The 13,618-nt window shown below is 41.8% G+C and overlaps 1 protein-coding gene across 4 annotated transcripts in view; it reads right to left on the minus strand.

Moving 5' to 3' along the window:
* LOC149772833 (nephrin-like) overlaps nt 1-13,618 on the minus strand; it is a 311,073-nt gene that overhangs the window by 228,871 nt on the left and 68,584 nt on the right. The window lies entirely within an intron of this gene.

Here is a 13,618-nt window from a genome sequence, read left to right on the forward strand (position 1 = left end):
GTATAAAAGATGGGAATAATATGAGCTTTGGGAAATAAAGAAGGGCATGGACAGTAAGTAAATCTGCATTACAACTTTAAATGAGTTTTCTTCTTGCTGATAAAATTTTGTGCTTGATTTAAATTCTAATAATTTCATTCTAGTGATCCTCATAATTCATGTACTTATCCGAATTCATATTCTCAACCCTATCGATAACCATGGTTTTAAAACAAAGGACAAAAGCAGGTAATGCCTTCTCAATGCATATGACCAGGGTCAGGGGTTGACTGTTGGCTTGGTTTCATTGCGACTTTTTACATTCAAGCTCAAGCTCACCCAAGAAAATTGGATCCCAACAAATTTAAAGGGTTTCATAGTATCATGCTCTTTTACACTGCTATTATTCACTATTTAGATTTGACATAGACTCTATAACCATGTCAATTTTAGACCCACTGACATGTCACACAAAATAAGATTTTTGACCCCAAAGCTCCCCAACAAGTTTGTGTTTGTAAAAACATAATTTCTACAACATTGTAAAAACATTGTTGTTGTCCACGTATTTTTGATTTTGGTTCTTTATCATTGATAATTGTATTTCTTTTCATGTTGAGATCGCCATACATTATGTCTCCATTATAGATCCAGCAATCTCTCCAATGATTGAATCTCTCCAATGATTGTTAGAAATGAATTTAACGATTCTTTAATTTTACCAGTTTTAGTGAACACCACTAAGTTATCTTCGGTCACACCTGGAACTCGCAGAATAATATCTGTCAACGAGGTATCACTAGTCTTTAACCGTCCTTGCTGATGCTGTAAAACAACAACTTAATTTGGGTAAACATCGGTAAGATGCATTACATCAGCAAGTTCATATAGTGTCGCATATTTTGATAAATCAATGTCACTGGGACCTTTGCGCATAGCAGATCTTCCATAAATATCTAGCATTATAAACCATTAACCTGTTTAAAATTACTGTTGTGTGTTACCTAGTGTGGCCCGAAAAATAACAGTTTCTCAGCAAAAAACAATGACTTTAATAGTCTCAGATCTCTTCACAGATTCTGATGATGTTCTGCACATTATGCTAATCTCATTCCGATTATTTATCTTGAACATGGTCTTTTGGGGATGAAATAATCACCCCATGATTACCTTCTATAAAACTGACTTCAACGCCATTTATATCTGCTCTGATTTTGGTTCTCTCTCATTGATAACATGTTTTCCATGGGCACATCAATCTCTCTCATTCGTCTGCCAACACCTTCAAGCAACATTATTTTGTCTGATAGTATAACAGCTATTGTTCTGTAACCACCAGCTGGTAAACGTGCTACATGAGCTAGAAAGTGTATGTCAATGACAGATTGTCTAAACAAATCCAAGTGTTCCAATGAGAAATAATAAACCAGATATAGTGTTGAGAAATCATGCTGAGATATCTGCAAACCAGAATCAACATTCTGATCACACCCCATAAAAGACATCAACCGATGATACGCACATGCAACATGATTATTATCGAAATTTAGTAACACTTCCTCGGATGGTTCTGGATGTCCATTTATTCTCAAAGAAACTTCACTAACTCCAAGAGTATCAAATACCATTGGGTTTAACTCTTGTGAATCTACTCTGGCGTTTTCCTGAAACGCTATGAATAATTGTCATGGCTTTGACACTCCCTGCTGCAATGCTATCTGCCATGTAAATAATCCAGCAACGGTACTCTGGATACTGTCTGTGGCCATCGTCAACCATGACAATGTTGACTTGCACCTCTGTCCATGAAAGAGAGCAACCATTGTTCTTCAATGAGTGATGGCGTCATCGTTGACATCCACAATGAAAATTTTGTCAGTTTCACTTTACCAGCATTAACTGCATTAGGTTGCCAGACTGTGTCGTTGCTTGTGGCTTTTCTGACAAGCACCACCGTTTGTTTGTCACCAAAGATAACTTTTCTGACATATATGCAGAACCCGAAAATATGTGAGAGCAGAATTGCACAAGAAAATTGTTCTTCATCATTTAACATTAATCGACATGATGCAAATCCCAGATTAAACTCCACATTCATCGCTGTTACTACATCTCCAGCAATGTTTGTTATTACGTTGCAACTGTCAAGGTAATCATTGGTGTCCTTGGCAAACATCATTGATGGACCGGCGGGCCTTGAATAATCATTGGAATATCTTGCGAGGACACGTATCGTTGTGGCAATGTCAACGTTTTTGAAACATGATTCAGTGTCTTTTCCATCAATGATGTATGTGGCTTCATTGATAACAAAACCAACTTGATCAAAAATTCTGTATGCAGTATCATCTGTTTTCAGACATTTCACTTTGATCTCAATAAATGCCTCGGCGGACACATAATATCTGCTTGTATCTTGCACTTGTAGCTCGATTCGTCCACGTGCGTCAGGTGCACGTTCATCATAAGAATAATACTGATAATCACGCACTTATTACTCTTTGAGGACTGGTGCGTCCATGTCAAATGCGGATCAGATACACGATTGAACACTTTTATTTATATTCGTGTTGTCAAAAACAACCATTAAGCGAGACCACTTCCCACTATTGACTGGCTGCTATATTTCTTTTCTTTCCGGTGGCTACTTGTTGTTTTGTTGGTGATGGCACTCAAGCTAATTCTCTCAACAGCTCATTTGCAGCTTGATTTATTATTTTGCTGACACTTGGTGGCATCACTTTGGTGCTGGGTAGTTTTACTGGAATGCTTACTTCGGTGGTGGGTTGTTTTACTGGCTGTGGCCAGAATACACGTAGTCTGCATACTAATCGTGCGAGTCTGTCTATGACCACCAAGAATGCTTTACTGGCAAGATTACCAGCAGTGCCAATAACCTTATCATTAACAACTTCGATGGCTTTCATACCTAATTGTTTTGCAATTGCAATAGCTTTTGGGGCCATCCTTCTATAAAAAAAACATGAACAATATCGCTAAGTCATCTCCATAGATCATTTTGTAAACCAGTAATCGTGAATTTATCACCATGGCGTTTTCAGGTCTACATTGGGTATTGTGTATAATCATACTATTTTGTTATTACCGATCTAACTGATCATTCACTGTGGTAATTGTCGGTAATTTCATAAATCAGCACCCTATAAATGCCTCTGTCCATGACATCAGCGGTAAATAAACGATGACAAATAGCAGCTACTTCATTGATTATTTCGTGGGAAATGTTACCGGCTCATCTTCCTCCTATCAAAATGTCTAGTCGATCAACATCAGCAACAATCACCAGCGATTCAGGAATCCTATTACCACCTCGTTTCCTACGTCTATCATGAGTGGCAAGGCCACTTCTGGTCGCTCCTTCAGGTGGTTCATCATATGAATCTGGTTCAGGAGAGAACGGCTGGAATGCTTCTGATGCAGATTTTTTCTTTTTTTTTCGTTGTTTTAGGTCCAGTTTTTCTTCTTTCTTCTACTTTTTCAAATCGATGCATCAATTCTTCATGCTCTGTTTCCCTTCTCAATTCCACTCTTGTGGCATATTCATCTGCTGCTTTTGTACAGATTTCAAAACCTCTGTCACCAGTTTTGATTTGCTGAATATTAGAACTGATGTAATATACATACACCCAATCGGCGGCTTTTAAGTTGTCAATATGTTTAGGTTTTACGTATCATCCTCAAAGATCACATCCAAATGCAGTAATGTAAAGTACTTGGTCTGGATCCCTAATAGCTCTGATACCTCCCTCAGTAAATTTATCTTTTATCTTGGTTTTAGCTTTTGGTGTTGGTGGCTGAACTGGTGGTAGTGGATGAACTGGAGGTGGTAGTGGATGAACTGGTGGTGGTAGTGGATGAACTGGTGGTGTTAGTGGATGAACTGGAGGTGGTGGTGGATGAACTGGTGGTGGCAGTGGATGAACTGGTGGTAGTGGATGATTGTTGTTGTTGTTTTGGGGCTTAACGCCATTTGTCAGCACACGATAGGCTATACATGATGGCCAGTATTAATGGTGGAGGAAGAACCCGGGAAAACCCCGGAAAGAACCACCGACCCACAAGAAGCTACTGGCAAGCTTTCTCACATACCCACATTGGCTGAATCCTAGACTCGAACCGCCGCAGACAGAGGTGAGATGGCAGTGAACCGTAACGGAGAGCGCTTTAGACCACTCGGCCACCCGTGGTAGTGGATGAACTGGAGGTAGTGGATGAACTGAAGGTGGTAGTGGATGAACTGGTGGTGGTAGTGGATGAACTGGTGGTGTTAGTGGATGAACTGGAGGTGGTGGTGGATGAACTGGTGGTGGTAGTGGATGAACTGGTGGTAGTGGATGAACTGGTGGTAGTGGATGAGCTGGTGGTGGTAGTTGGATGAACTGGAGGTGGTAGTGGATGAACTGGTGGTGGCAGTGGATGAACTGGAGGTGTTGGTGGATGAACTGGTGGTGGTAGTGGATGAACTGGTGGTGGTGGTGGATGAACTGGAGGTGGCAGTGGATGAACTGGAGGTGGTGGTGGATGAACTGGTGGTGGCAGTGGATGAACTCATGGTAGTGGATGAACTCGTGGTGTTAGTGGATGAACTGGAGGTGGTAGTGGATGAACTGGTGGTGGTAGTGGATGAACTGGTGGTGGTAGTGGATGAACTGGAGGTGGTAGTGGATGAACTGGTGGTGGTGGTGGATGAACTGGTGGTGGTGGTGGATGAACTGGAGGTGGTAGTGGATGAACTGGTGGTGGTGGTGGATAAACTGGAGGTGGTGGTGAATGAACTGGTGGTGGCAGTGGATGAACTGGTGGTAGTGGATGAACTCGTGGTGTTAGTGGATGAACTGGTGGTGGTAGTGGATGAACTGGTGGTGGTGGTGGATGAACTGGTGGTGGTATGGATGAACTGGAGGTGGTAGTGGATGAACTGGTGGTGGTAGTGGATGAACTGGAGGTGGTGGTGGATGAACTGGTGGTGGTAGTGGATGAACTGGTGGTAGTGGATGAACTGGTGGTGGTAGTGGATGAACTGGAGGTGGCAGTGGATGAACTGGAGGTGGTAGTGGATGAACTGGAGGTGGTGGTGGATGAACTGGTGGTGGCAGTGGATGAACTGGTGGTAGTGGATGAACTCGTGGTGTTAGTGGATGAACTGGAGGTGGTAGTGGATGGATTGGGGGTGGTGGTGGATGAACTGGTGGTGGTAGTGGATGAACTGGAGGTGGTAGTGGATGAACTGGTGGTAGTGGATGAACTGGAGGTGGTAGTGGATGAACTGGAGGTGGCAGTGGATGAACTGGTGGTAGTGGATGAACTCGTGGTGTTATTGGATGAACTGGAGGTGGTAGTGGATGAACTGGTGGTGGTGGTGGATGAACTGGTGGTGATAGTGGATGAACTGGAGGTGGTAGTGGATGAACTGGTGGTGGTGGTGGATGAACTGGAGGTGGTAGTGGATGAACTGGTGGTAGTGGATGAACTGGAGGTGGTAGTGGATGAACTGGAGGTGACAGTGGATGAACTGGTGGTGGTAGTGGATGAAGTGGAGGTGGTAGTGGATGAACTGGTGGTGGTTGTGGATGAACTGGAGGTGGTAGTGGATGAACTGGAGGTGGTAGTGGATGAACTGGTGGTGGTGGTGGATGAACTGGGGGTGGTAGTGGATGAACTGGTGGTGGTGGTGGATGAACTGGAGGTGGTAGTGGATGAACTGGAGGTGGTGGTGGATGAACTGGTGGTGGCAGTGGATGAACTGGTGGTAGTGGATGAACTCGTGGTGTTAGTGGATGAACTGGTGGTGGTGGTGGATGAACTGGTGGTGGTAGTAGATGAACTGGAGGTGGTAGTGGATGAACTGGTGGTGGTAGTGGATGAACTGGAGGTGGTGTTGGATGAACTGGTGGTGGTAGTGGATGAACTGGAGGTGGTAGTGGATGAACTGGTGGTGGTGGTGGATGAACTGGTGGTGGTAGTGGATGAACTGGAGGTGGTAGTGGATGAACTGGTGGTGGTGGTGGATGAACTGGTGGTGGTAGTGGATGAACTGGAGGTGGTGGTGGATGAACTGGTGGTGGCAGTGGATGAACTGGTGGTAGTGGATGAACTCGGTGGTGGTGGTGGATGAACTGGTGGTGGTGGTGGATGAACTGGTGGTGGTGGTGGATGAACTGGTGGTGGTATGGATGAACTGGTGGTGGTGGTGGATGAACTGGAGGTGGCGGTGGATGAACTGGTGGTGGTAGTGGATGAACTGGAGGTGGCAGTGGATGAACTGGTGGTGGCAGTGGATGAACTTGAGGTGGTAGTGGATGAACTGGTGGTGGTATTGGATGAACTGGAGGTGGTAGTGGATGAACTGGTGGTGGTGGTGGATGAACTGGTTGTGGTAGTGGATGAACTGGAGGTGGTAGTGGATGAACTGGTGGTGGTGGTGGATGAACTGGTGGTAGTGGTGGATGAACTGGTGGTGGTAGTGGATGAACTGGTGGTGGTAGTGGATGAACTGGTGGTGGTAGTGGATGAACTGGAGGTGGTGGTGGATGAACTGGTGGTGGTAGTGGATGAACTGGAGGTGGTGGTGGATGAACTGGTGGTGGCAGTGGATGAACTGGTGGTAGTGGATGAACTCGTGGTGTTAGTGGATGAACTGAAGGTGGTAGTGGATGAACTGGTGGTGGCAGTGGATGAACTGGTGGTGGCAGTGGATGAACTGGAGGTGGTGGTGGATGAACTGGAGGTGGTGGTGGATGAACTGGTGGTGGCAGTGGATGAACTGGAGGTGGCAGTGGATGAACTGGATGTGGTAGTGGATGAACTGGTGGTGGTGGTGGATGAACTGGTGGTGGTAGTGGATGAACTGGAGGTGGTGGTGGATGAACTGGTGGTGGCAGTGGATGAACTGGTGTTAGTGGATGAACTGGTGGTGTTAGTGGATGAACTGGTGGTGGTAGTGGATGAACTGGAGGTGGTAGTGGATGAACTGGTGGTGGTGGTGGATGAAGTGGTGGTAGTGGATGAACTGGAGGTGGTAGTGGATGAACTGGAGGTGGTAGTGGATGAACTGGAGGTGGTGGTAGATAAACTGGAGGTGGTGGCTGAGCTAGTGGTGTAGGTGGCTGAAGATGGCCAGCAATATCAGCTGGTAATCTCTCAAGAGTATTTTGTGTTGCCTCAGTCGCTGTAACAATTTTTGGGTTGGTTCCACTATTGGTTTAAATAACTGCTCTGTACACTCTGGAAATTCCACATGAGCTTCCTGGCATTGTTGCAACTGTTGCTTGACAGAATCACAGTCTGGAAGATACTTCTTAATTGCAACTAGTCGTTGTTGAATTAATTTTGCAGTAGGAGAATCCAAGGTAAGCGCAGAATCACTTATTATTATTACAACAATGATTTAATTACAGATCACTAAGTCAGTAGATACACCAGGGTTTACTGTATATCCAGTAACGTAAGGTATTTTTCCAAATACAATAAATTACTGAGATCTCAATTATACCCTGGTCACGTGACTGTGCTAAATACATGTATATCTGTTCACAAATATACCACCTATTTTGCCGCAGGCAGGAACATTCTTCTAGTATAGTGATAGCAGACCTGTTTTGCTTGACTAACTCTTCCTGTGGACTACAGATACGAGGAAGAATTTAGATATATTATTTCTGATAAATAACACTGTTTGCACTGAAATATTCTGTCAAAACCACCCATAGGCTGATTAGTATGGTGTATAACAAACCAGACTTGTTTTGCTTCATTAACTCTACCTGTGATCTACACATTTCACCCCACATGGCAATCTACATAGTGCGAATTTAGATGTATTATTTTTTTTAAATAAATAACACTATTTATTGTATTTTAGTTTAGCTAAATATTCTAGAGCACAGGATAATTATAAATTATCTGAAACGTCTTTGATATATCATCAGGAGCAGGTATTTATTTTAGGCAGTGGTAGTGTCGTTGGATTTCCAAAGAATTGCTGATATAATTCGTGGGTTTTGAACCCCGGAATCGGCGTACTGCTATGGGTTTCGCTTGAGGTTATTTAGTGGGGGCTCCAGCCAAGCTCAAAGGTTAACCGAACATTCACTGATAACACTGGACAACAAATTTTTACAAAAGTCATGTTACTGAAATAAAATTAGTTAATTCTTATCAATTTTTATGTGCTGAACACGAATATGACAGTCAAATTGCAAAATTGGCTCTAGTTTTTTTGTAATCTGCAAGAAATTAATGTTTACATAACGAAATGCATTCCAATAGTAAAAGGTCAACTGTAATAGCCTACCTATAAAAAATCAAGTCATTGACTACATCTTAGATTTCTTCGCCTGTCTCTTGTACAGCTGTTCGGGAGCATCTCTGAGGAGTGTCCAGCAGTAGTCAGCCAGCATTGTAGTGGACCATTTTCCCTGGTATCTTTGTTCCATTGTTGCGATATCTTGATGAAAACGTTCACCGTGTTCATCACTAACAATACCACAGTTGCTAGGAAAGAAATCCAAATGGGAATGAAGGAAGTGAATCTTTAGAGACATATTGCAGCCAAGTTTCTTATACTTCATCAACATGTCTTCTACTAGTTCCTTATAGTTTTCTGCCCTAACATTTCCGAGGAAGTTTGTAGAAACTAGGCGAAAAGCATTCCATGCTTGTTTCGCGTCACCTTCCAGCAAGTTGTTGAACCGGTCATCTTTGAAAAGCTCTCGAATCTGAGGACCCACAAAAACTCCCTCTTTAATCTTTGCTTCGCTGAGTCGAGGGAATTTTTCATGCAGGTATCGGAATGCTGGCAAAGTCCGGTCAATGGCTTTCACGAAGTTCTTCATCAAACCTAGTTTGATGTGAAGGGGTGGTAGCAAGATTTTCTGAGCCTCAACCAGAGCTGGGTGTTGGATATTCTTCTCTCCAATGGCTACATTCTGCCTGTGAGTCCATTCCTTCCTCATGTAGTGCATTTCCCTTGCTCGGCTATCCCACTCGCATAAGAAACACATGTATTTTGTATATCCTTGCTGCAGTCCCATTAAAAGGGCAACTACCTTCAAATCACCACAGAGGTGCCAGCTGTACTTGTTATACTCAATGGAATTCAGTAGCTGCCTTAAGTTATCGTATGTCTCTTTCATATGGACAGCATACGCTACTGGAATAGATGGAAGAATGTTTCCATTGTGCAAAAGCACAGCCTTGAGACTCAGTTTCGAAGAGTCCACAAATAGTCTCCATTCTTGTGGGTCATGAGTGATTTTTAAAGCATTCATGAGGCCCTCAATATCGGAACAGAATATCAGATTACTTTCCTTTCTGAAGAAAGGCTCCAATTGCTGGTGGCGCTTTCGATATGCAGTAATTGTGACATCTTCTTCTAGAAGATTCCATTGTTGGAGTCTTGATCCTAGCAATTCTGCCTTGTTCTTTGATAAGTCCAAATCACGAATCAGGTCATTTAGTTCTTCCTGTGTTATTCTGTGTGGGGTTGATGATGCACCACAGTGAAAATCTGGATCACTGCATGCTGATGGACCAGGAGAAGAACAGGTCGACTCACCTTTGTCTTCGTCAGATGAATCAAGAGAATATTCTGCTGGAGGTTCTGGAATAGGAAGTCCCTCACCATGTGGAACTTGTCTCAATGCAGACGGAATGTTTGGGTAGACTATTCTCGACTTCTTTCGCTTCGTTATTCCGCCGGAAAGAGGAGGAACCAAGCAGAAGTAACAGTCATTTAGGTGGTTGCTTGGCTCTCTCCACACCATTGGGACTGCAAACGGCATTGATGACCTTTTGCAATTCAACCACTGTGAAAGCTGTGTTGTACATGTAGCACAGCATATATGCGGAGCCCAAGGCTTGTCTTGGTCACCAACCTTGCATCCGAAGTAAAGATGATATGCCTTCTTCACTTGAGAATTGATACTTTTCTTCTGGTTGGCAAATGTCACTTCCCCACAAATATAGCAAAAATTGTCCGCGGTATTAACACACTTTCGAGGCATTACTGTTCTTTATGGTACGTAAATGGATAAAATAATAAGTTTTATGTAACAGTAGCTTGAACTGTCTCGCACAACGTCTAAAATATTTTAAATGCTGAACCTATCTGATTGGGCTTTATATAGTACACTGCTTACGTCAGCTTCAGCAGCCGCCTGGCATTAGTATAATAGGCCTACAAATGTATAGTACACTGCTGACGTCAACTTACTTCAGCAGCCGCATGGCATTAGTATTGCACTGCATCAGAAAATGATGCAATCAACTGTGGATGATGTGAGCATGATGGTATTATGCAATGTTACATCATTATTCCGGATGTTGCTGCAGTCCTACTGGAGAAATTTACACAGTGAAACATAGAAAATGAGGTATATGAATATCTTCAAAACGAGAGCCAATACAAATTTTTCACGGTTATATTCGTGTTCGGCACATTAAAATACTACAGATTAGGGCCTTTTCAAGTCAGTAATGATTTCACTGTTGATGAGTGTAATTGATAGTTTGCCTCAACTCTGAAAGGGATTGGGGTTTTGTTCCTTGGGGAATTTGTAGGGGGGATTGTGATGGGCGTAAAACATTTATCAATTATCAGTGAATGTCCTGACCGTATAACATGTGGCTGACAAGCCTGATTTTTTCTTCTTCAAAAATGCTAATAAAAGCATCAAAGCAAAAAATGATAATAAAAGCATTAAAACATTAAAGCAAAAATGCTAATAAACTGTGTCATTTTCTCCACTTGGTCTGGCCACCATATTCCTCTGTTTGCCACCCCATGTTGTTCGTATCAAATAAAAACATTCACATTTTATGGCACATCAAAAAACATCATGATGTGTCACATATAGTTTATGTTACTGTTCGTCGGTCATTCCAACGGTTCCATGTAAAGTTTTTTTGGTGTCATTTTTTAACTTATGTCTGGCTGATTCCCTGGTCGGTTGACCCACCTCCCTGCTTAACTACGATTAGTTGTTAATTTTTTGGTAACAAAAATATTCACATTTTATAGTGCATAAAAAACATTACGATGTGTTACATATAGTTTACGTTACCATGCATTGGTCATTCCAACAGTGCCATGTATTTTTTATGTCATTTTTTTCACTTATGTCTCGTGCCCCTTAGATCGGTTGACCCCTCCTGCTGCTGTCTTTCCTCATTAAAAATTAAATAATTTGGATTTGGCAAATATGACTGTATATGCTGTTGTTCTAACTCAATTTTGTAACCTGAACATAAAATACAGCCATCTGAAGTAATATTCTGCCATCCTCCAAAAAATGCAGAAATTTTCCCAGTGATAACATTGTCGGGTGTTTTATTCATATAAGAAACATCATGAGTACTTGCATTATGCTGCATACTACTGGCCAGGGAAGCTCTTACTGATCCTTCCGATGTTTGGGAACCTGTTCCTTGTTTCCGAACTTTTTTGCAGCCCTGCCTCGAGCGGTCATTGGTCCGCTACAGAAAATTCTAGTTCCATGAGTGTCCTCCTCATGAATAAGTCCCACTTTTCACTTAGCTGCACCTTGTTGTTTCTTCCCAAGCAGCTGAGTTCCAGCCTTATGAGATTTCTCAAGCTTAGTGATCTGCCCATTTAGGTTGTCACCAAAAATCCACTCTGTGACAGGGTTCAATGCAGCGCAGTTGGGCTAATACACATTAATATGGCTTTATTAGCTCACAGTGCTTGACAGTAAAGTCACTGAACAGAAAAGAAAACAATCTGAAAATGTCATTTACTAAATCCTAGACTGAATCAAAGGGTACTTCCTGTAGGCTGTTCCCATGCTGTTTAAACAGTTCAATTGCTCTGAAAGTTGGAACCAACACGTGCCCCAACTGAGTTTGCAGCTTTTGCAATGAAATATCTGCACTAATCGCCAGTTTGAACATTGCATTCCAGACCTCAATATTCATTCTAGGCACATTTAAAATGTCACAATTTCCTGGTTTGGTACATTTTTCCTTCAAAAGGTTGAGCCTTGTCATGAGTTAACATGGAATGCAGGCCTTTATTGACAATTCCAGCTAGTTTTTTGTCCACATTTGGGCCTGCTTTTTTCTGCTCCAACATGAAACTTTCAACCTCATTAAACAAATCGTCATCGTAGTTCATAGTAATTTGTGTCTGGCATAATTAGCCCTTCGACATCACCAATATTGGCGAGTGTCACTGTTTTGCAGAATCCACAACTGGTGTGGTCAACATTTGCATTTTACTAGCAATACTCTTTGTGTTTTTTGTGTTTTTTTGTAGTTTTTTGGTTTTGTTTTCATTTATGTGGTCAATCATGAATGCATGTTTGGTACCACAGCTGCATTTTGCATTATACTGCAAATTCCTTATCTAGAGCAGACATAATGGTGCTTTGGGTGTAAGATACGTGACTTCCGAGAGTAGAGTCAGACAAGGACATTATGTCTGGTTGTAGTTGTAATGGCCGACTTAAGCTAACCTGTCTGAGCTGGTCAACATGTAACTCACTAGACCTAGCAACTAAAGATGCAGTTGAAGATAGCAAACATGCTCGTTTTCATCAAAAAAGTAGTGGAAGACCTGCTGAAATCATATGTGACGTTTTCCTTTCAGTTATGCCAGTTTTTTAGTATTTTAATAATTCAAGCCCATCTCCTCTGGGATCTACACTGGCCGGTTTGCATCCTTCATTGTCTTGAAACTCATAGTCCAATTAAAGTTGCAAAATTTGGGAAATAGCCTGCAATACTTTGCCTACACAAAGATGCATCCCAATCTACAAAAATATATTGCTCATGAATAACAAAAGAACAATAACTGCAACATTTTTGTGCAGAAAATCGTAAACTATGCTGTATATTGGCATTTTCTTCTTTAAAAGTTTGCTCCCAAACTGATTGCATCAATGTAACCATAAATCTGATCAGTCACGTGACCAATGAAATCTCATGGGATCAAGAGGCACTTATGAGGGAAGTGGAATATGAACAGTTTATGGTTTGGGCAGAAAATCCTTTTAAAAAACCCATCTGAAATCTGCCTTAAGTCTGTCTGAAAATTTTTGTCAATGATGATATGATCATTTTTACAAGCAAAGTAGTTTTCATCATGGCCACTGTGAATGAGCAACACCATTTCATTTAGGACCAAATAAATATTAAAAAAAGTATTCTGGTGAACACCCTATGTCAATATTACTTTCTGTCCAACATTCTCAAGATAAATAATGTGTCTAGAAAATTTCATGGCAATCCACCATGTAGTTTAGGAAGAATAGCAACAACAACCTTGTGTTCATAGACTGACAATGAATAAGAACCATCCCCTAAGTTATTTTAATCTTAATATAGAAGTCAGCAATAACAACTGTTAATGAAAATTCAGTGGAATTAATGAAGCACAAAGAGTATATAGAAAAATGGTTATTAACATCACTTGATCTATTCGGAAGGCAAGCTGTCAATATGCTGTCCTTACTGTGTGATGTAGGAGCATGTTAAATTTGAAGGTTATCACTGCTACATGTACTTTTCAAATTTTGGCTAGAGCACATGTCCCAGAATTATGTTTCAACTTTTCAATTACTCCTCTGATGAACTTCATAGAACGATTTACATACAAATA

The sequence above is a fragment of the Sinohyriopsis cumingii genome, unplaced genomic scaffold, assembly GCF_028554795.1.
Source record: "Sinohyriopsis cumingii isolate HCF-2022 unplaced genomic scaffold, ASM2855479v2 utg001110l, whole genome shotgun sequence".
Classification (NCBI taxonomy): domain Eukaryota; kingdom Metazoa; phylum Mollusca; class Bivalvia; order Unionida; family Unionidae; genus Sinohyriopsis; species Sinohyriopsis cumingii.